The sequence below is a fragment of the Ptychodera flava genome, chromosome 13 (assembly GCF_041260155.1).
Source record: "Ptychodera flava strain L36383 chromosome 13, AS_Pfla_20210202, whole genome shotgun sequence".
NCBI classification, from domain to species: Eukaryota; Metazoa; Hemichordata; class Enteropneusta; family Ptychoderidae; genus Ptychodera; species Ptychodera flava.
In genome coordinates, this window is record NC_091940.1 from 36007555 (window position 1) to 36031461 (window position 23907).

A 23907-nucleotide genomic window follows, 5' to 3' on the forward strand; every position below is an offset into this window, starting at 1 on the left:
GGTTTAGGACCAGGTTCAACAATGCACAAAATTAAATAAGCGGAATAACTCATCTCTTTTGCCTCCCCATTTTAGCCAAACCAAGGACGTAGTGCATGCAAGGTACCCACCAGACATAAATAAACAAGCGATCTAAATTTTGATGACATTTATATATTTGTTTCAGAAAACAAAGAAAACAAGTGTATTTTCACATTCTACTCCCTATAGTACCGATATGCTGGAATACAAGTATGAAACGAGTAGACTAAGTGTACAATAAATGATGTTATTATTCACAAGGACATTCTCGTCCGGACTAAAATCCGCCTGTCAACAAAACACGGGACACTATACACATATAAACTCTGTTGACACAAGTTAATCCCTGGTACTGGTAATTCTATAATTTGTGACGAAGAACGAAATACTGCATGTTGTACAAACTGAAGAGAAACACAAAAAAATAATGTGACAGGATGTCATCAAAATTGCTTTCGTATCACTTGTGGATTTCATAGAAAAGGGGAAATAGAGATATTTAGAAATCATAAAAGTAGATGATGCCAAAATATTCTCGAGATTTGTGTAGGTTGAACCACTTGAGAGATTAATCACAGTTTTGTGGAAGAACTTATTTCTTTCTGCAAACTTCTAAAACTTCCCCTCTGGATAAAATGGTAAAGTCCCAAGCACCCACATAAATAAAAAGTTCTATAGTTCGCTGTAACAGATTTAAGTCGTCAAAGTGGACTATCTTTCCAATGTGAGTTTGTCTTTACCGACAAAGGTAAGCCAATATCGGTAGAAATCATCTTTGTCAAGAGGAATCAACATTCTGAAATCAAAAGACTGATTTAAGGTGAGATTTCCCGTTTTTGACGCTTGAAGCATGTTGGTATGTCAGTACTGTGCTTTGAACACTGTTTGAAGACGGGATTTATTTTCATATACAGCCGCAGTTGTAAGTTTACGAATGGCAAGCGAACACCTCACTGATTCATTGATTGAATACTATTATGTATTGAATAATTTTAGAACACAAGCTTGAATTGTTTCAGTTTGTGCAAACAACTATATGGACCCCTTGCATTGAAATCCTATACACTGATAGACACCTAGATAGACACAGCGCAGACCTGAGTTGACCAAAATGTAATATTCAATTAATCAGTTTGGTGCTCGCTTGACCCTGTGGGATGACAAAATCATGAAGACGCAGTTCCAAGCAAGCTGTCAGCAAAGTTTGTCTTGCGGTTTTCTAGTACTTTTTAAATTAGGTGCTGTGTCTGTGTCTTAAATCTCTGTCATATATCACACTGAATAACTCGGTCCAGCAAGGAGCCAGCGGCGACAAATAGAAGATATATACGCATAAGCTGATGAATAGAACTCTAATGTTACACTGGATCACGCACAAGTAGGCAATTTCTGTTAAAAAGCAGATAGCAAGGTTGTTGGCTGAGAAAGATGACTTGGCTTATTATTCTCCTCTCATCCTCCCCCTTTTTAAATCTTGCAATTCAAGTTTTAAATGTAAAACACGATTGGAAATAATTTGGGATAATTGGATGATGAAGTAATGTCTGTTTAATCTGCCACTGCGAAACAAACTCAACGAGACGTTCAACTCTCAGTAGGATATCCGTGATCACCCGGATCAACATTCGCTTGCCTGTACTATTCAATTTCCATGGCTACTCTATACAACTCGAACGAAATTCGTTCAACTAAGGGCTCTATGCAAAGCGGTCAAGAAACGCACTCTCTTCAGTTTTATTCATAGTTGTGTCCGTCTTTTCACGACGCTTCACAGTGTATTATCATGCTGATTGGGAAAATTTTCCGTAAGTTGCACGCAATATCGCCTTAAAATTCTGACTTGTGGTTCAAAACATGATGTGATTGCTCGAAGTTTTTTAGTATCAACCATTTCATCATCAGATTGCCACAAATTCAGTTACATCTTGACTCGTTTTCACTAAATCTGTGTGTCACCATTGGTCATTCGTTTGCTAAAATTATAGTAAGTATTTTGGTGGAAACACACTAAGAACAAGTCATCGTTGATGACACAGTCCCCGCTTGTCCATTTTGTTATAACCTTTGGTGTCTAGGTAGCTGTGGTCTAGGTAGCTGTGGAATGACATTGATGCAACGGGTGCATCAGGCCTGTGACTTGCATAATAAAGAAATCTGAGGAACGTTCAATAAATGACTCATCTCTGCCGGTAATGACCACTGAAGGAACTTTTGATTACATCACACATAACGATGCCCTCACTGCCTCTAGTGTCATGACGGCACATACACATGGTTTGGTGGAATTTTCGAAATGGTATGGGATCGGTTATGTTGTTGTAATCAGCCATTTCGGATCATATAATGAAACAAATTAATGTGCACAAGAATGCAGCCACACTCTAAACGTTTGGACGCTTATGACGCGTCGGATGCGTTCAGTTTGATCACATGGGAAGTGTCATGTGTGTTCAAGTATTGAACTTTTGTGTTCAGAAATAGAATGGATGTGGTCAGCCATAGATCGCTGCCGTTCTAACACCAACTGATAACAGTTTTTGTCGCGTGTTTTTATCCAGACAACATTATTTTAGTCAGAAACACACATCACGATGTCTTTAGTCTGTTTTCTGCTCCAGTAACTCCTCTGAAAAAACAAAAAACGAACAAATATTTTGTTTGACTCGTATATATGTGAATTCGAGTCAGTGAACACTTTTTGAAATCAAAGGCACATGTGGTAGTTCTGAAAATGTTTTCAAGTATATTGCTTATAATAAAAGGACGTAAATGTCTTAAAAACTATTTATTTCGATAAAATCGTGAAGACAAAAATCTTCCAGAACACTGGTGTTCAATTTGTGAATATTCGTATTCTAATAGAACGCCAACAGAGAACACTAGTGTTACCAACTAAATGAACACTTGTGTTCCTGGGTGTCCCGAGTATGACGTCCGGATAATCGGGCTTCCTCGGGTCACACGAGAGCCCCTCTGAACATGCGCACATTAGATGCAAGCCGCGCCGCTGCTGCAGACGACGCATTTTGTTGCTGGCGGTATTTTCACATTCTATGATTTTAGCGATTGAGTTCTGCCAGTATTTTGTGATAGCTGTTTACACAGAAAGTTTGACTGCTACGGTAAGTATTGTATATCGTGGCAAAATGGCATTGAATAGGCACCAAGTGTGAACTGTGGCCCGGCGATAAGCACATGACACTCCTCAGAAGTGTATTTTTGCCGTAGAGTACCCTCTCTCGCAATATTGTGAGTCACTTAATGTCTAATTTTAATAATTATCTCTTTTTGTGTTTACACTAGACAGTTACAAATTTTCGGGCCATTTTCGTGAGTCCAAACACAAATTTTATAAATCACAATTAGAATGCTAGTGTTCTGAATGCTAAATACTAGTGTTCGGTAACTCCTAATGCTCAGCATTAAACATGCAACAATTTTCTAATATAACTGTAACTCAAACGTTATAGTCTGGCCAGTTAACATGCCATTTGCCACATTACAATATTTGTCAGTCACAACATTTCTGTGTGTACATGGTGGTCTGCTTTCCAGAACACAGCATTCTATTTACTTACTCTGCACACTTAATTTGTGTTCAAAAAGTGTTATGCTGATGCGTAAACAGTGTTCTATTTCATGTAATTTTGAACACATAAAATGCGTTCAAAAATAAAGACACTATATGTTCTAAACTGAACACATGCATTCTAGTTTTTCTAACTGAACACTTAAACTGCATTCAAAAGTGTTCAATACAACCACTAACGTTAGAGTGCATATGTAGTATTCTATCTTCGTATCACGTTTGAACAAAATCAGTCCATCGAGGGACATTGACCTATGTTTATGTTTCAAAGACATAAAAAAATAACACCAAAATTGAAATAAAATGGCTGTCTATTGACCATATGGATCATAGCACAAAATTAGTAGACATGCATATGTACAGTATGCCATAGTACTTAATCTTTGCACCAAGTCTCAACAACATTGGTTAAGGAATATTTGCATATGATTAAGCCTCAAAGACATGAAAAAATCCAAAAATGACCATCTGGCAGCAATATTGGAAAAAAATGACAATCTGGCAGCCATATTGGTACATGTCACGGAGTAAATTGACATGTACATGTATGCCATAGTGCTTGATCTTTGTGCAAAGTTTGGACAAAATGGGTGTAATGACCTTTGAATTAAGCTTCAAAGACATGCAAAATTCCAACAAATGGCAGTTCTGCAGCCATATTGGATCCTATCGCAAGGTTAATTGATACATGCGTATGTATGCCATAATGCTTTGCCTTTGTGCCAAGTTTGAACAAAATTTGTTCAAGGATGTTTGAGTTATGGTTCAAAGACATGAAAAAATCGCAAAAAAATGGCCGCCTGTCGGCCATATTGGATGATATCACGAAATACATTGGTGTTCATATGAACGGCATAATGTTTTGCTTCTGTAACAAATTTGAACAGAATCTGTTCAAGGATGTTTGAGTTATGGTTCAAAGACATGAAATAATCGCAAAAAAATGGCCGCCTGTCGGCCATATTGGATGATATCACGAAATAAATTGGTGTTCATATGACGGCATAATGTTTTGCTTCTGTAACAAATTTGAACAGAATCTGTTCAAGGATGTTTGAGTTATGGTTCAAAGACATGAAAAAATCGCAACAAAATGGCCCCCTCACGCCTATATTGGATCATATCACAATATAATTCGACATGCATATGTAGGCCATAGTGTTATGCCTCTGTGCCAAGTTTGAACAGAATCGGTTTAAGGATGTTTGAGTTATGGTTCAAAGACATGAAATATCGCAACAAAATGGCCGCCTCGCGCCCATATTGGATCGTATCGCAAAATAATTTGACATGGATATGTAGGCCATAGTGTTATGCCTTTGTGCCAAGTTTGAATAGAATCTGCTCAAGGATGTCTGAGTTATGGTGCAAAGACAAGAAAAATCGCAACAAAATGGCCACCTTGCGGCCATATTGAATCGTATCGCAAAATAAATCGATGTGCATCTGTAGGTCATAGTGCTATGCCTTTGTGCCAAGTTTGAACAAAATTGGTTCAGCAGTTTCTGAGAAACTGTTGATGACGGACGCACGCACGCACGCACGCACAGACGGGACCCAATCTATAAGTTCCCGCCGGAGTTCGTCCGCGGGGAATAAAAAACAGGACATGATTACATGTCTTAAAGTGATGCGGGCGATGACTAGAGAAAAAAAAACTATTTTGTTTGCCTTGTTCCTATGGAAGACCGGTCACGACATGCGACATGCGAGTTTTTAAAACTGCGATCTGCGGCTAGGGTTAGGGTTAGGGTTAGGGTTAGGGGTAGGGTTAGGGTTAGGGTTAGGGTTAGGGTTAGGGTTAGGGTTAGGGTTAGGGGTTAGGTTTTCTCTTGTAAAAAGCCTTACTTCGCTCTCAACCCTGGAGATTAGGCCAAGGGAGGGAAAAATTGTAACGGCATAACTTATTAAGGGTTAGTTAGCGTTAGGGGTTAGGGTTAGGGTTAGGTCGCAGATCACAGTTTAAAGACGCAGGTCGTATGTCGCAGGTCGTGACCGGCAAATCGTCCATGTAGCCGACACGAAACACGAAGTGTCTGTTACCGGCTACCAAAAACTATGAAAAATAGTAAAGAATGAGCTACAAAATCACTATCAGTTTTAAGTTGCAGGTAGAATAAGTCTGTGCCTTTGTAAAAAATACTATAAGAATAGTTGAAAGTGAAGAACCAGCTGAAAGTTAGTTGAGGAGACCTTGACCGCATATCATTTGCATCTCATTGTCGGCTACATGGACTGTGTGCCTCGTGAGGCACGACCGGTCTTCCATACATGTCTGAGTCCTAACGTGGCCGCTATTTCTCCCACGGTGTATCCATTGTAGAAGTATGCAGAAATAAGCTAGTCTCTACCTCTGTAATCCATCGTTAGGAGGAGAACGAAATGACATGTATGCAAACGCCATATTAGTTTTGCAACTCGCATGTCGCAGTTTAAGAACTCGCATGTCGCAGTTTAAGAACTCCCAGGTCGCAGTTTAAAAAAACTCGCATGTCGCATGTCGTGACCGGTCTTCCATAGGCACCAGACTTTAAATCAAATAAGTCAAAATGTCGTTTTAGTGGGACCAATCACGTCCAGGTGATGTGTCATCTTTCAGCTGTTCTGGGCTATCATCGTGCCAACTATATCATTGGGTACATGGCTTTTATTCCTTCTGGCCTATACAAATTTAATATTCAATAAGGTTGCTTTCAAAGTCCGGTTTAAAAAGGGACAATGCTCAACTGATCACCGATTTTCAAGAATAAAATTTGTTTTGATAGGCCTACTTCAACAAGCATGTTGTTATATAATATATATTATGTTGTTTCCTAAAGTGGTGGCTATTTCACAGATCGAAATGACCTAGTTTAGGCCTAAAGAAGTATTCTTTGGTTGTTGTACTTCGATTCGGTGACCATGCACCCCACCCAGCCCTAGACATTATTTATCTCGCAGTTTGTAAGTCGCAGATCGACTGTGGGCCTGTCTGCGAGATGTGACTGTGACTATGACGTACCTGCGACTCAATATAAAGGAAAATGAGGGCAACTCCACACATCGGCTCTATCAAGTTTGTTTAATATTACGATATGGTGAATAAAAGGATCATTGCATTTATTTGTGCGGAATACATCCCTAGTTTCCATAGTCATGTGATCTGGGTCCCCGGTAAACCGCTTTGTTGATTGAGTGATTCGTCTTAATTATAACGGTGTTTCGGAACCAAAAATGGGGTTCCTTCATCAGTCGCTCTCTTGTTTTGTATCCCCTCCGCTTGGTTGTGTGATGAAGTCATCTTCGTCCTCGAAGACGAGAAGCCAGATTCGTTATAACCATACTAGCATCTCTATTTGATGAACAATCGCTACTATCAAATTAACATGTGGGAAAACAAAACAATTCGAGCGACTGATGAAGGAACCGCAGTCTGGTTCCGAAACACCGTTAAGACGAATCACTCTAACACATAACCGGTTCTTTTCCCGGGGACCCAGATCACATGAACAGGGTCAAAGCACTATCGATTCACCGTACGGTGTCTCGCTATGTTTCTCCATATCATTAAACCACATTGATCGATTCAATATACGGCATCACTATCAAAGGTAGAAAACGATGTGTAAAGTTGCTCTCATTTTCTTATATACGCATGTCGCAGTTGTGAAGTCGCAGGTCGCTGTTGTGAAGTCGCAGGTTACACCTATAGGTCTAAGGGACTGGTCAGTTTCTTCGGCCTGGGGTTGGTGGATTCATTGGGGGTCACCCTGTTTTTGACTTTGGTGATGGGGGGTCACCATGTTTTTGAAATGCCCAATAGGGGGGGTCAGTGTGTTTTTGAATTTTGACACAGGCTCATCATTGCCTAAAATGCATCGCGTCAGCCACAAATGTCATCATTCAGTTGCATTTTTCGGCGCGCCCTCCGGGCGCGTAACTTTAAGAATCAGAGATATTTTTCAGCACGCCCGTCTTTGACATATCAGACACACATATATCAGAGATATCTGTATGTTCAATATTTTTCAGTTTGCTCTTCAAGCGCATTACTTTAATATATCAGACATTTTTCAGCACGTCCTTCCGGTGCATTACTCATATGCAAGACATATATATCAGAGATATCAGGATGTTTCATATTTTTCGGTGCGCCCTTCGGGTGCCATACTTTAATAAACCAGAGATATATGTCAGAGATATCTTGATGTTTGCTAAGTGAAAGTGTACCATTATGAAATCTACAGTTCATATGGAAAGCATGACAAATTCCTGATACTTTTCTGTAGTCTCTATGAGAATTCAGTATGAGAAAGCAACATGCACAAATATTTCACAATATATATATTTGATACAGCGACTTATTTTAGAGATAGAAAAATACCGTCAAGGACACTATGTGCTCACATTCGGTTTGAATTGGTCCATTCGAGAAATATTTAAACCAGGAAAAACAAGAATGACAAAAGCAAATAAGGTCTCCAACTTAGGTACTGGAGGTCATCTTTAGGAACATGCATATCAACTTCTATAGCAATGGGAGAAGCAGATCCTAAATACATAAGCAAATGTCAACAACAAAAAACAGAGAAGGCTAAGCTTGATAAAAAGAAAAGGTGGGAGTGGGCAAAAAATGCACAAGGGATCTGGTAAAAAAGTAATGCTACATCATTGATCTTCTAATTCCTACCCCCTCCTGCATATCAAATGTTCCACCCCTTGGTATTACATAAGACCAAATGACAGGAAGTACATTTACAACCTTGGAGATTTTTAATTAATGCCATGAGTGATATCATTCTAATGTAAACAGCACTTTAGTTAGCTACAGATAGTGAAATGCCTTCCACTGTGGGTGGTGATCACAACATCTGGAATTATCCTGGATCCAAATTTCTCATCGGTTTTTGTATGTCTTACATAGAAAAGTTGCAAAAATTGGTCCAAAATGAAAAAAATCACCTCAGCTTTGTTTTCTGGATCAAATTTTCCAACATAGTGGTATCAAATATGACAAAATTATGTTCACAGCCTTCAAAATTGTCTCACAACATATCCTGGGTTAGTATAGGTCATTTAAGGTCACAAACTGAGAAAAGTACCTAAAATATACAAATTTTGGGATTTCCCAACACTTTGAGCAGAAAATTTATCTAATAACATCTTTCGGGACTTTATACCAAATTTCAAAGCTATCAAACAAGGGACTTTATACCAAATTACAAAGCTATCAACAAGTAATGTTGAGATAAAGTTTTCTTGACCAAAAATGACAATATTGTCTTAAAAATACAATTTTTTATATTTCAGGACAATTTCCACATATCTAACTATTGTCATCTCTGTACGTCTGTGTACGAAATATGAAAGCTGTCTGTCCAGGGGTTTTAAAAGGAAACATTGTCTAAGATTTTTTGACCAAAAATGACAAAATTGCACAAAAATAGTAATTTTCCCAATTTTGTCATAATTTCAACAAATTAGAAGAGTAACACCCTTGCAAAGAGACAACCCAAATTTGAGAGCGATTGGGCCGGCGGTTTCAGAGAAGAAGAATTTTTACTGAAAATGAGAAAAATCACAAAAAAATTCGGCAAAATTACAAAATTAAGGATATCTTCACAATATTCATAAAACTGTATAAGGTTGACTAAGGTGCTTGCACACAAATTTTCAAAGCAATCAAAAAAAGCGGTTCTTGAGTTATTAATTCTTAACCATTTTCACATTTTGTAAGCTCATTTGCATAATTTTGGCAGTGCAGACTTCATTTGAACAAAATCCAATCTATAGCCCAGGATGCATCTATACACCAAATACCAAGCTGAAACGTGCAGCGGTTTGCGTGTTTTTGATGTTGACGGACATACTGTACATACATACATACATACATACATACACACATACATACAGACGCCATCGACTTCAGCCTATACGATAAACTCACATTGGTAAAACCAAATGTGAGCTAAAAATGACAAGATATCTTTCGTTCTCATTGATGCAAATATTTTCCTTTTTGTCTCAGGTTTTCTCTAAAAAAGATGCTTTTTAATGACTGAAATAATAGTTAAAAAAAGGCAGTTTTGTCATTATTAGGCCTAAAAAAAAAATTGTGTGTTTCCGGTAACCCGACCTACCCTAGTTCAAACCCCCCGACCCTAAACTTTTTTTTAAACCTTGTACTGCGGCATTTTGTAATACGACGCATTTTGTAACAACTTACGCAAAATGTAATAAGGGTATCAGCATTTTGTAATAAAATGGTCTACGCATTTTGTAATAAGGGTATCAGCGTTTTGTAATAAAATATTGTTTACGCGATTTGTAATAAGGGTATCAGCGTTTTGTAATAAAACGCGTTTTGTAACATTAGTTAACGCATTTTGTAATAATTATAAACATCCGCTGATATTGTATGTATTTTAAAATGCTTTGTGGTTTCTGAATACGTAAAAATGTGATAGCATATAATGATATCGAGATTATATCTCACTACCGGTGCTAGGTTATCATATTAACGCCATATAAGGGGGTCTGAGTTGACATTCAAAATGCAATTGAAGACAGAATGAGATTATGCGATTTACAATTGAGAAAACAAACTGAGAAAGTTTTAATAGGTTTTACATACAGTACTGTACTTTGAAAAGACAACATACTGCAGACCTTTCTGCATTTTTTATTCAATATTACTGTTGGTGGATGGAAAGAGGAAGGCTTGGAGATGACATGCAGAGCTCAGAATATGATAAAAGACAGCGACATCATCAACATTGACAGTGTTGTATACTACGACCTAATTTTATTATACTAATGATGTACATGCAACAAAACCAACCTTATCCAGAAATGGTTCCCTTGTGACATTTTGAGGGTTTCGGTCTGATGTTTAGGGCGTTGCTACATTATTTTTATTTTTTTTACAAAAGAAAAACAATAAATATTGTTTTTGGTTACAATAAAATTGTGTATCTTATGTTTTGCATGTATATTGGAATGAAGTTTGCAAAACTCGAATAATCAAATTCTGAGTTTGCAAATGATTGTAATATTAGTGTACACAGTGATTTGAACGAAGCTTTTATTGGGTTCATAAAAATGATGTTACAAACCACCGTCCCTCCACCCACCGGTCTGGAAACGCGACACGTGCGCTATTGTTTAAAGGTGATAATTGCTCTACCGTTGGTACGAAGCGCGTTACGCATGTAAATGGTTGCTTGGGGACGCCATCAGTAGCGTTTAGCAACATCTTGCGGTGCGGAGAATTTTTATTTATTGTCATGTCTTTGCTCCTCAGGTAACTTTGTTACCATAGCCAGGATTTCTGCTACAACTGAGAAACTGTGTTTATTGAGAGTAATTTCTTTTTAGATTTTCGTCTATGATTTTCCGTGTTTTCCCGTCGAATTTTCGCCCACCAAATTTGACCTCGCTAGGTAGGAAGAGGCACCTTATAGTACGGAAGTTTTCCCCCTTTCACTTGTAGAAATAAGAATAAATCGAAACGAATTTGGTCAACCAGCGATGGGGATTTTAAAATTGGTAGTATGCGTTTTTTTGTCGTTTACTCTGTTCTCTTGCAGAAAACGCCCGAGTTTTCGACGATGCATTTGTTGTTAAAAATCAAGATGGCGGCCACCATACGTCGGCCACGCGTTTTTTGAACAACGAAAATTGCCAATCAACCCGTTAAATTCCCCGTGGATTTTAACTTGCGAGGTGTATACCTTCCTAAAAGTTTATTTTCTAGAATCGATTTTCATTCTAACATTACTCGAAATTTATGCTTTCGATGTTTCGGAATGCTGTTGAGTTTGTCGCGACGCCATTTTGAAACTTTGATCGCGCACGTTGGTTCATCGGTCACGAAGTTTTTTCCTCCCTTCCATGTTTGAATCTAATCCAACTCTGCATATTTCAGTCTTTGAACATTAAATACACGATATTTTACGAATGGTGAGACACTTATTTTGATGTTTTTTCGTCCGAAACGATGATTTTTTGGATAGTGATTTTGTTTGTGTCTTTGTTTATCCGTTTTAAGACTTAGAGGTACAGTCGCGTACAGTTGTCTAGCGGCGATTCCGTGCAAGCTTAATCTGTTTTAGAAGCCAAAAAAGTACGCAAAAGCTTTGAAAAGAAATGAATTTTTATGTATAAAAAAGTGAAAGAACCTTGAGGCTCCCACCTCAATATCGAAACGTTTGTGTTACAATATCGACAAGTTTATTCAGCAAAATCGCTGTAGGATGGAGGGACGGTGTACAAACATTTTCCTGGAACCATCAGTTGTAGACAACGGAATCTAATATACATTTAGACATAATTGAGAAATAGGAAGGGATAAATTCTTTAGAATGTCGTCAGAAAGAGAAGCAATATGTGAAAATCATTGTAAATTTAGAATACTGGTGGATATTTTGAATATTTAATGAGGTCATGTGACTAGATTTGCATAATTCCAAAAATATCTTGTAATTGTGGACAAAGTTTGATAAATTCAATTGTCAGATGTTATAAAATAGGATACCTTGACCTGTCTGTTCCCATATTCAAGGGCGCTGTGTGTAATTCTTCACTTATGAGTGAAGACAAAAAAATTGTGTAAGTTTTATCAAATCTGTGTAAAGTTTTTCATAATATATAAAGTTTACATCAAAGTCCATGGTCATGGCACTATAAATAGTGATTTAGCATTGGGATATGATACAATATCGATTATCTTTTACTGGAAAATTGGAAAACGTGTAAAAATAATGATAAATTTATATTGTTGGCGGCCATTTTGAATACATAATCAGGTCACATGACCAATATTAGCATATTTTGGAACAGGTGTGTCATTGTCATTCAAAATATACATACTTACTGTGGGAAATATTTCATAATATTAGTTGCTGGATGTTATGTTACGTTATGCTTTGACCGACCTAACACTCAATATACAGAGCCTTTGTTTACATTACACTTAGCAGGTCAAAATGATACAAAATATCAGTGTTTTTTCAAAATTTTTGTCACAATTTCATTTCAGTCCATGCTGACGTGATAGAAAACAGGTTTCGTGATGAAAAATGATGAATTAATGAGGAATTCCTATGAAAATAAAGAAATATATTTAAAAAAATACAATATTTTATATATTGGCGGCCATTGAATACTTAATGATGTCATGTGACCATAATTTGGATATTTTTGGGACAAGTATTTTATGGTGATTCAAAAATTATAATGGTATGGTGGACAGTCTTTGTTAATTTAAGAAGTCAGACGTCATGCTAGATGGTACTTCCAAATGTCAACTCCACCACAGGGCCTTGGTGTGCAAAGGGTTAAAGTGGAAAATAACGTACGAAAGATTGCAGTATTCTAAGCAACTTCTATACGTATGATATGTGATTCTCTAAAGTTGATTGTCGATAATTTACGGTAATAAGATGGGAGGGGCACGTTAATATGTCAATGCTGACAGCTGATATTTTTCAAAATATACTGAAATAAACACTGACGTGAAGCAGTCAATTAAAATACTGAATGATCATTTATTTTAATCATCCCATAGACAAGTACAAAATAAAGCTCTATCGACAGACCAGCCACTTTTCCTTGTATGTAGGCCTAAAAGGTGACAATTCATATCTACTGAGCCATTGGTTGTTTTCATAGATCTATTTCTTTCACGTTGTCTTCCTCCTTTGAATCTACGCTATCGCCCAATGGTAAAATTTGTCTAGCCAACGAGCCAGGATAAGCTGCCCTGTGATACTAAGATTAAGGTAAATTTGATTCGCTATCCTACTGGTTATACCTGCCATCTGCCATTATCATTAAATGATAACAGCCATAGAAAGATAGATAGACAGACAGACAGACAGATAGATAGATAGATAGATAGATAGATAGATAGATAGATAGATAGATAGATAGATAGATAGATAGATACATAGATACATAGATACATAGATAGACAGGCATACTCAGGCACTCTTTCCTCTCTCCCTCCCTTCCTCCCTCCCTACCCACGTAGATGCATGCATACATACATACATACATACATACATACATACATACATACATACATACATAGATACATACATAGATAGATACATAGATACATAGATACATAGATACATACATACATACATACATACATACATACATACATACATACATACATACATACATACATACATACATACATACATACATACATACATACATACATACATACTCAACAGGTCAGATATACTTCCGCTTTAGTAGCTAAACAAGTCATCGTTGATGACACAGTCCCCGCTTGTCCATTTTGTTATAATCTTTGGTGTCTAGGTAGCTGTGGTCTACGTAGCTGTGGAATGATATTGATGCGGGGTGCATCAGGCCTGTGACTTGCATAATAAAGTAATCTGAGGAACGTTCAATAAAATTGACCCATCTCTGCCGGTAATGACCATTGAAGGAACTTTTGATTATATCACACATAACGATGCCCTCACTGCCTCTAGTGTCATGATGGCACATACTATACACATGTTTTGGTGGAATTTTAGAAATGGTATGGGATCGGGTATGCTGTTGTAATTAGCCATTTCGGATCATATAATGAAACAAATTAATGTGCACAAGAATGCAGCCATATCACGCTTAAACAAAATCAGTCCATCGAAGGACAGTGACCTATGTTTATGTTTTAAAGACATAAAAAATCACACCAAAATTGAAATCAAATGGCTGTCTATTGACCATATGGATCATAGCACAAAATTAGTAGACATGCATATGTATGCCATAGTACTTTATCTTTGTACCAAGTCTCAACAACATTGGATAAGGAATAATTGCATATGATTAAGCCTCAAAGACAAGAAGAAATCCAAAAATGACCATCTAGCAGCGATATTGGGGAAAAATGACAATCTGGCAACCATATTGGAACATGTCACGAAGTACATTGACATGTACATGTATGCCATAGTGCATGATCTTTGTGCCAAGTTTGGACAAAATCGGTGTAATGACCTTTGAATTAAGCTTCAAAGACATGCAAAATTCCAACAAAATGGCAGTTCTGCAGCCATATTGGCTCCTATCGCAAGGTTAATTGATACATGCATATGTATGCCATAGTGCTTTGCCTTTGTGCAATATTTGAACAAATTCGGTTCAAGGATGTTTGAGTTATGGTTCAAAGACATGAAAAAATCGCAACAAAATAGCCGCCTCACGCCCATATTGGATCGTATCGCAATATAATTCTACATGCATATGTAGGCTATAGTGTTATGCCTTTGTGCCAAGTTTGAACAGAATCGGTTCAAGGATGTTTGTGTTAATTGTTCAAAGACACGAAAAGTCGCAAACAAAATGGCCGTCTCACGCCCATATTGGATCGTATCGCAATATAATTCTACATGCATATGTAGGCCATAGTGTTATGCCTTTGTGCCAAGTTTGAATAGAATCGGTTCAAGGATGTTTGAGTTATGGCTCAAAGACATGAAAAATCGCAAAAATATGGCCACCTTGCGGCCATATTGAATCGTATCGAAAAATAAATCGATGTGCATCTGTAGGTCATAGTGCTATGCCTTTGTGCCAAGTTTGAACAAAATTGGTTCTGCAGTGTCTGAGAAACGGCTGCGGACGAACGGACGGACGGACGGACGGACGGACGCACAGACGGACGGGACCCAATCTGTAAGTCCCCGCAGGACTTCGTCCGCGGGGACTAACAAGTCAAATCACTAACACATCAGATTATTCTGACTATTTAGTTTAGCTTAGTTTAGTTTAGTTTAGTTTAGTTTTAATTTTGTTTACTTTAGATTACTTCAATATAGTTAAGGTTATTATGAAAATAACGCAAAGAATGTATAACGACACATAGATTTAGTCACTAGCGCGCGTTTAGCGCGTCCGGCGATGCGTTGCACTAATGTATGAATGCTTACTTTGCGGTATTTTCGTAAGTTATTATTATATTACCATGCCCTGCCCGTCGCATTTTGATTGGTCGAGCTAAACCACGTGACTGACCAAAAATACATGCCCACAAACAAACGTTAATGGTCAGCGCGTCGCACGGTATTTCTATATCATACATCTCCTTTTTTATCAAAAATATATGTACCCATCGTTTCCGATGCATTATTCCATACACTTTAAAGGCATATTCTGCGAGCGGGTTAAGGGTAAGCGCCATCTTTATTTACATCGCGCGCTCATCCAACACCGGATGTACGAGCCGAGCAGCGATGTCCTGTCAGATTTGTACAGTGCCGTCTTGGTGAACTGTCGTTATTACCTCATAATATTTTTCACCTGTAAACAGTCGTAATACATTTACTTCTGTTTCTTTTATCAGAAGTTATTTTCAAAGTACAGTATGGAGTTTCAGTATGGAGCCATTCAATGATGCAATGTTTATCATCAAATATGAAAGTAAAGGGGTTACTGCATGCCCGTTACGTGCCCGTTTTTACGGAAGCTCGATTCTATTGTTTGCGAAGGCAGATGTATAGTAATTTATTTTATGTTATTATATTTTATTTTATCTGAGTATCTACCTGTTGATTGCTGGTTGTCTGCAATACATGTACATCAGAAAGAATGTTGTTATCCTCTATTTAATAAATCAACTGACAATGTATACCAATGATTCTCTCAAATATGTGATAATAAACTAGTCAAAATCTAGTAGTTACCTGCCTCAGATGATCAGTTGGTAAAAATACTGATGACAGCTATCTAAAATTAAGTCATTCTAATTTGAAATGGAAGTCAGGGAGTGATCAATTTTTGTACTTACTTAACGAGTAAACACACACTTTGTAATACCATTCCAAAGTCAAAAAAAAGCTGTTAATGCTTTAAAACTGGGAAAAGTTTTTTTAAATTATTACAAAATGCGTTAACTGTTAATAAAAAGTGCGAATTATTACAAAATGCTGATACCCTTGTTACATTTTGCGTAGACAATTTTTTATTACAAAATGCTGATACCCTAGTTACAAAACGCGTAGACTGGTTCATTACAAAATACTGCAAACGTTATTACAAAATGCGTCAGTTATTACAAAATGCTGATACCCCTTATTACATTTTGCGTAAGTTATTACAAAATGCGTCAGTATCACAAAATGCCGCAGTACAGACCTTGAAAAAAAATCCCGCGAGATTGGCTGGGAAAAGTTTTAAATCACGCGTGATTTCATGACGTTATTAAACAACAATAGCGACTGCTTGTGCAAGCGTGTTTTCCGTAACATGTGAGAAATGCGATCACGTTCAAGAAAAAATGTAAAAAGTGTGAGAGGCTCCCCACCTAACTATCCAAAATGTTTTTGTGTCGAGTTTGTGTTCAATTCGTTTCAAAAATGTGTTCCTATATTGTTATCCGATTTTTTGTGTTAATGAAAATGTTTGTTTCACCTCGGATATTTGTAGGGAAGTTTGGATTAGTGTGTACGGTAATGTTTTGTTTGTGTGGGGAAAGCTTATGGCAATTGTAAAAAGTGTGAAAGAGGCTCCCCACCTAACTATCCAAAATGTTTTTGTGTCGAGTTTGTGTTTGATTCGTTTCAAAAATGTGTTCCTACATTTCTATCCGATTTTTTGTGTTAATGAAAATGTTTGTTTCGCCTCGGATATTTGTAGGGAAGTTTGGATTAGTGTGTACGGTAATGGCTTCTCAGGAGATTTAATAGGATGGCTGGATTCATGGGGGGTCACCCTGTTTTTGATTTTGGTGATGGGGGGGGGGTCACCCATCAAAGTTTTGGATTTACTGCTTTTTCCTCTATGATATCAATGATTGACATCCATGTCTGTACAACAGTTCAGGACATCTGGTTAAGCATAGAAAGTGTGAAATACATTCACAGCTCATTCAAAATGTACTGTATTCAAACTTTAAAATTGACTCTTCGAAATTCCTATCTTACAACTGACATGTCAACAATTTCATTAAAACACATAATGACTGTTGAAAATAAATATATATAAAATATAATATATATATATATATATATATATATATATATATATTATATATATATACAATATATATCCACCTTTTGTTTTACCGTTGTCGCGCAGAGGGGGGTCACCCTGTTTTCGAAATTTGGAATATGGGGGGTCAGTCACTTTTTGACGTCAGCAAAAAATAATCCACCGCCCCCCCCCAGGCCGAAGAAACTGACCAGTCCCTAAATGCCGAAGTCGCAGGTCGCATGTTTCAAACTCGCAGGACGTAGGTCGCAGTTTTGAAGTCGCAGGTCGCATGTCGCATGTCGTGACCGGATTTCCATATTTACATGAGTTAATGCATAATGAGTTCGTTGCTCAAAGGATGTTCGCTAAAACACCTTCTACGCATGCACCATGTTTTACCTTGACGTCATCATTTAATAGAAAACACACACACACATACAGACAGACACATTCACAGAGTCTACCGGCCACAAAGCTTCATATAAGTATTGAAACTTAAAAATTTGGAGTTTGACGAGGGTAATATTGTACGAGAGGAAAAGGGGCAGAGTCACAGGAATTCCAAAGCTAAATGGTAATGGGTGGGTACGAAAGCCGCAGAGGGCAATCGTACTTCCTACAATTTCAACTCGACTTGCAAAATTTTGAAGTGAGCAGTCGAGTTGAAATTTTGGTAGGAAGGCCCTCTGCGGCTTTCGTAGTTCGGAGAGTCGCATTTTACATGATGGATGACTTCCTTCTACCCACTCATAATGACTGACAGTGGTAGGACTGCGATGCCACCGATCAGTTGAATTGCTGCTGTTTCATCTAAATGCTTTGTTCAGTGATTTCTCCTCTTTCTTTTTTAGCTACATTGATCACATTATCTCAAATTATGATGAATTATGCAAATTTGTATTTTTGAGGCTAATTTTGCTATTTTTGGGCAAACATTTTCTTCTGATCAACGGCTGGTCCGACAGCTTTAATGTTTGGTATACAGGTCCCTAGGGATGACCTTATTCAGATTTGATCAAAATGTGATGAAATGTGCAAATTTTTATTTTTAAGAAAAGGTTTGTCATTTTCAGTCACAAAACCTTTAAAAAGTGTTCTTCTTCAAAACTTCTGGTCAGACAGCTTTGATATTTAAGATTTAAGTCGCTAGGGATAACCCATTTCAGATTTATTCAAATTGTGCAGAAATATGCAAATGTGTATTCGCATATTTGCTAATTTAAGGCAATTTTTGTCATTTTTATCAATTTTTTTCACAACAATTAGCTTTGATAAAAATAGCTTTGATATTTGGTATACAGGTTCATAGGGATGATTGAAATGTGATATATTCGAATTATGATGAAATCTACGATTTTGTATTTGTGGGGCAAATTTTGCCATTTTTGGTCAATTTTTTCTCAGAAATAACTTGTCTGGTAGCTTTGAAATTTGGTGTAGAGGTTCCTACGGATTCTCTTAATGTGATATATTGAAGTTATGATGAAATCTGCAATTGTATTTGACGGCAATTTTTGCCATTTTTAGTCAAAAAATTTGTTTGTCAAAAATTACTCGCCTGATAGCTTTCATGTTTGCTAGACAGGTTCCAAGGAATGTATTAAATCAGTGTTCGAAAATACTGCCTGCCCGCGGCATGTAAAAATGACGTCGGGCTGGTAAAAATTTTATCTTACCAGCCCGGTGGTTAGACAAGTTTTTCGTACGTTACGACTTGAAATCTGCGACGAGCATCGGAGACCACAAGCGGTACACGGGTAAAGTAACATGTACCATGGTCTACGTTTGAGGGTGTCATGAGGTTGAAAATAGGACAAGGCTACCTATACGTTACATGGACTACCATCGCGGCGACCCCGCGAGCCAACCTAAGCACTTCAGGGCACAGTTGCGAGTGGAGTGATACGTACCGGCCGCCGCGTACTATGCATATAATAATATTGTTATATGCAATTATTATATGCATAGTACGCGGCGGCCGGTACGTATCACTCCACTCGCAACTGAGCACTTCAGGGTCTTGTCAGAAAAATCAATCAATGGAATAAATTGATATTAAAAATACAACATTCAACATTTTTGTCAGAATATATTGCTTTGGTTTGATTTTTCACCGTATGCTTATCTTTTTAAAGCTTGAACTCTCGTCCATCCAAATTACTCACTGAATGAGAATTCCGGTCGATCTGACCCTAGCTGTGGGTCCATAGCTGTGGTGTTTTCAGACGGGATTCCTGCCTTTTACGGGCTGGTTTTGGCTTTTGCGATTTTTAACCCCGCCACATAGTAAAAAGTCAAAACCAGCCCGTAAAAGGCAGGAATCCTGTCTGAAAACACCACAGCCATGGACCACAGTCCCTCGTGAGCTATTCAGCTCTGGGACTATTCGCCCCATAGACGTGTGTACATAAGCGGTTTTTCTCGCTTATGTACACACGTCTATGGGGCGAATAGTCCCAGAGCTGAATAGCTCACGAGGGACTGTGCATGGACCCACAGCTAATCTGACCCTAGCCACTACGTGATACACAAATGTACATGTGGTCGATTGCTCGTTTGGCGTGTGAGAGGGGATTTTAACAGATGAAAATTACCAAGACCCAGTACCAGTCTAGACTCAACAGCTCAACTATGTCTATGTTAATGATGATTTAGATGCATTCTCGCTCAATTTCTGTGTTTGACCCAGCTCCTGCAATCGAATATCTGTCACTGGAATTACGCCTACCATCATTATTTAGAAAGCCCAGTTTCATGGAGAGGTACCGGAGAAAGACTTAGGCCTGAGACATGACGCAGGCGATGGAGGAATGGACTGTTGCAGAGCTGCTAGATGTAGTGGAAGGGAAGTCTGTAGATTTTCCTTCCCCACAAACAAACAGTTCTGCTACTATCCATGCAGCTGCTATAGGCGCTGACTTGGACTACGATTCCAATTTTTCTGATTTGAATGCTGCTGATAGCAGTGACTTTTGAAGTTCTTTGTGTCCGGTGTACATTTCAACATGTCATTTATTCAGAAAATAAAATATGACTAGATCACATGTAGTTTCTGAAGTAATTCCAGTGATTGATTTGCAATGTATAACTTCACCGTGTAATTTGCAAAATAATAGAAAATGTGAAAAATCCGGGCTGGCAATTTTCTGGAAGGGCAGGGCAGGTAACTTTTGAAAGTTACCAGACTTGCTGTCTGGTACATAATCTGGACAAATTTTGAACACCGATGTCAGGTAATGCTAAAATGAGCTATCAAAGATTTCCACCTTTTTCATTAAGCATATGTCTCACAAATTTATACGCTTCGTCTCTACATAACACAGCGAGTCTCTACATAACACAGGGAAGCTCTATCGGCCGCTAGGGTCACTTGTTTGCACTTACAACATTGTAACGATTTTTTAATAAAGTTTATTACGATCATCTCCCTGATTTTTTCCGATGACATATTTCGCCCACTTCTTTTTTGAATGCTTGTGTGACATCTCCTTAGTTGTTTGTTGTTTGGTTCAATTTGAGATGTCCCACGATGAAGAACTACCGGAAACTATCAACACAGCGATCATGAAATCGATATTTTTTTCTGATTTATTCTCACAGAAGTCAGAGATGGGGCATACTACGAGATTACTTGTTCTTCCTTTTGTGTTGGTGTTGTACCTAACTATGATCAGCACGGCAGAGGCGGCAAGACACCGTAAGTGTAAGCGAGGTCCAATAAAACTGACCAACGACCAAATATACTCAATAAAGTGTAATCTGACATACATCAGTCAACTTGAAAACCGTTCGCCGAGTGACTTAGCAAGAATGTCGCCGATTGTAACACTAACACGTCAACAAGAGCGAAGAATCAACGCACGACATGGCGACATGTTCACCAACGTTGATGAAATGCCATCAGTGCCTGCACGTTACAAGAGAGAAGGTCAAGGGTCACAAGACGACTATGTGAGAGTTTGCGATGCTGAACGATCCTTCAATCCCATAAACATCGCCATTAACATGGACGGAGAAATAGTCCCTATGATACAGGTACAAACACTTTTTAAACTCCCTTGCATAGCCGCTATTCCGATAATCAGGCCAGTTATTGACGAAATGTATTGCCGTTTGCAACTATTCTACCCAAGGACGTACGTAAACGAATACGTTTACAACATAATAAATAGAATATCATAATAGTGTATTGTGTCGGTGTCTAGTTAAGCGGAAGTTCGTACTACAAGCACTCAAATTTCCCTTCACATTGTAAAATATCTATAAACATCACCCCTGGGTATATCTCTAGGCTTATTGTTGTGTCAGTTGAAACTATTCAAGACAATAAAAATCACTGAAATACAGTACATTTCGAAACCAAATACTGTGGAAAATATAGGATGTAGCAACAGCAGGTATCATTCTCATCATCATGATCATCATCATCTACGTAATCAATACCATCGCCTTCCTCATTATTACCGTCCTCTTCATCATCATCGTTGTCGTCATCGACGTCGTCGTCGTAGTCTTGGTCACAGTAATCATCATCATCATCATCATTATCAATAATTACGTCGTCATTATAGTAATCGTCATTATTATCGCTATCGAGGCCGTCGTCACAATCAGCTTTGATTTACATGTCGGAAGCTACAGAGATGCCCATTAATTTACTACAGAAACTGCAATATATGCTAGTCAGTCATGCTCACATTCCATACATAGGCTTACACCACTGCATCCTTACATACTAGTGTTTGCATCAGTTCTAAGAGATTAACTTTGTTTATGCTGCAGCTGCCGATCCTCGGAAAATTCCAATTGACTCTTCATGAGAGATGCAGAGGTACAAACTGTTATGGGGTCACAAACGCAAGATGCAGAGAAATCAGTCGCCCACACAATGCGTATGTCATTGATCTCAAAACGGAGACTGTGAAGATGGACCGGATCCAAGTTTCATGCTGTGTATGCATGATATCTCTATTTTCTACACCCTGAGTCCACAGTTTTGTATCAATGAATCAAAATTACAACTGTACGATTTCATTACGTCAAACCGAAGCGGAGATAGTTGCGTCTTTTTTGCACTTTTGGTATTAAGGAAATATAATCAGCTTCAACTCTCTTTTTCTATAATTCACGTTATTAGAGCAATAAATACTGTTATAAAATACTGTGTCAGTGTTTAACATCAAATCGAGTAATTACCAGTGTGGTAGTGTTCAAATCAAGTTTTAACGGACATTGTCTGTGTGCTTCAGTGCAATCATGGGATCATGCCGTTTCACGTTGTAGCTTCATAGTACACAGCAATTCAAGAGTAGTCACCCCTATGCATGCTAGACTGGCCCCAGTCGCTTGCTTTTCTCGGTATTACTGACTGGGCCATCGTGTTACTGTAACCCAACGATCTACGCAACAGCTTACCACTAACGCGACAGTCTGCAGAGTTTCCTTCAATTATCCAGTTTTGATATTTATGTGCCCACAGATTTGGGGTAAGTCTGTAAACATGGCCCGGATACATGCATAATTTTCCGATTTCGGCGTAGTGAACATTTTGGTCATGTGTCATGATTCGAGCCCCAAATAGCGATATAAACAAGAATTCTGATCATTCATCTACGGTAAACCTACACATTCACTCCAAAAGAAATATCAAAATGATTCAATACGTCTAGTTCCGGACCCTCAGGCCGTGCAAGGATTACAAAAAACTGATGTAGGGAAAATGGCACGTCTTTCCAGAAAATCGATAGCGATAGGTGTCTTTGGCAGAAGTCGGACATCGAGAGTTGTATTATATCAAACATTTTGATCATACCACACCAACCAATTCTGAAGAGGAAATACTAAGCATTCATATCTTTTTGTCATAAGTCGAGCTAATGTGATAGTGTTAGGCTGCGCTCACAAAAAACAGGAGGGGCTGGAGGAATTCAGGGGGATTCGAAAATTTCGGGGGTAGTAGGGGGGAACTTGAAAGTTTTGCGCTGCCTATAGGGGGACCTGAAAGTTTTTTGATTCCCTTCCTTTACGATTCCAAGGTTTGATGGGTAATTCAATAAACATTGAATAACATTTCGATAGCATCCAATTGTTCAAATGTTAGTAATAATTAAACAAGATCTAGAACCATTTTGTCTATTTCGTTACCTTTGTCTATAAAAAAATTAAAAATTTATGAATTTTAGTAAAACAAACAAACAAGTTGGCCTAGTATCGCCGCAGAAGCTGCAACTGTTAATATTTCTATGCAGTATATCAAATACAGTTCATGCTGTCGCCCTACAGCATGCTTGAAACACACAATATTCAGTTTGTCGCAAAAA

The 23907-nt window shown here is 38.0% G+C and overlaps 1 long non-coding RNA gene across 1 annotated transcript; it reads left to right on the forward strand.

Moving 5' to 3' along the window:
* The first annotated feature begins 707 nt into the window (after window positions 1–707).
* LOC139148772 (uncharacterized) lies at window positions 708–22900 on the forward strand. Its single transcript, XR_011556005.1, has 3 exons — window positions 708–841; window positions 21188–21622; window positions 22370–22900. It is a non-coding gene; the product is annotated as an uncharacterized lncRNA (long non-coding RNA).
* The last annotated feature ends 1007 nt before the right edge of the window (window positions 22901–23907 follow it).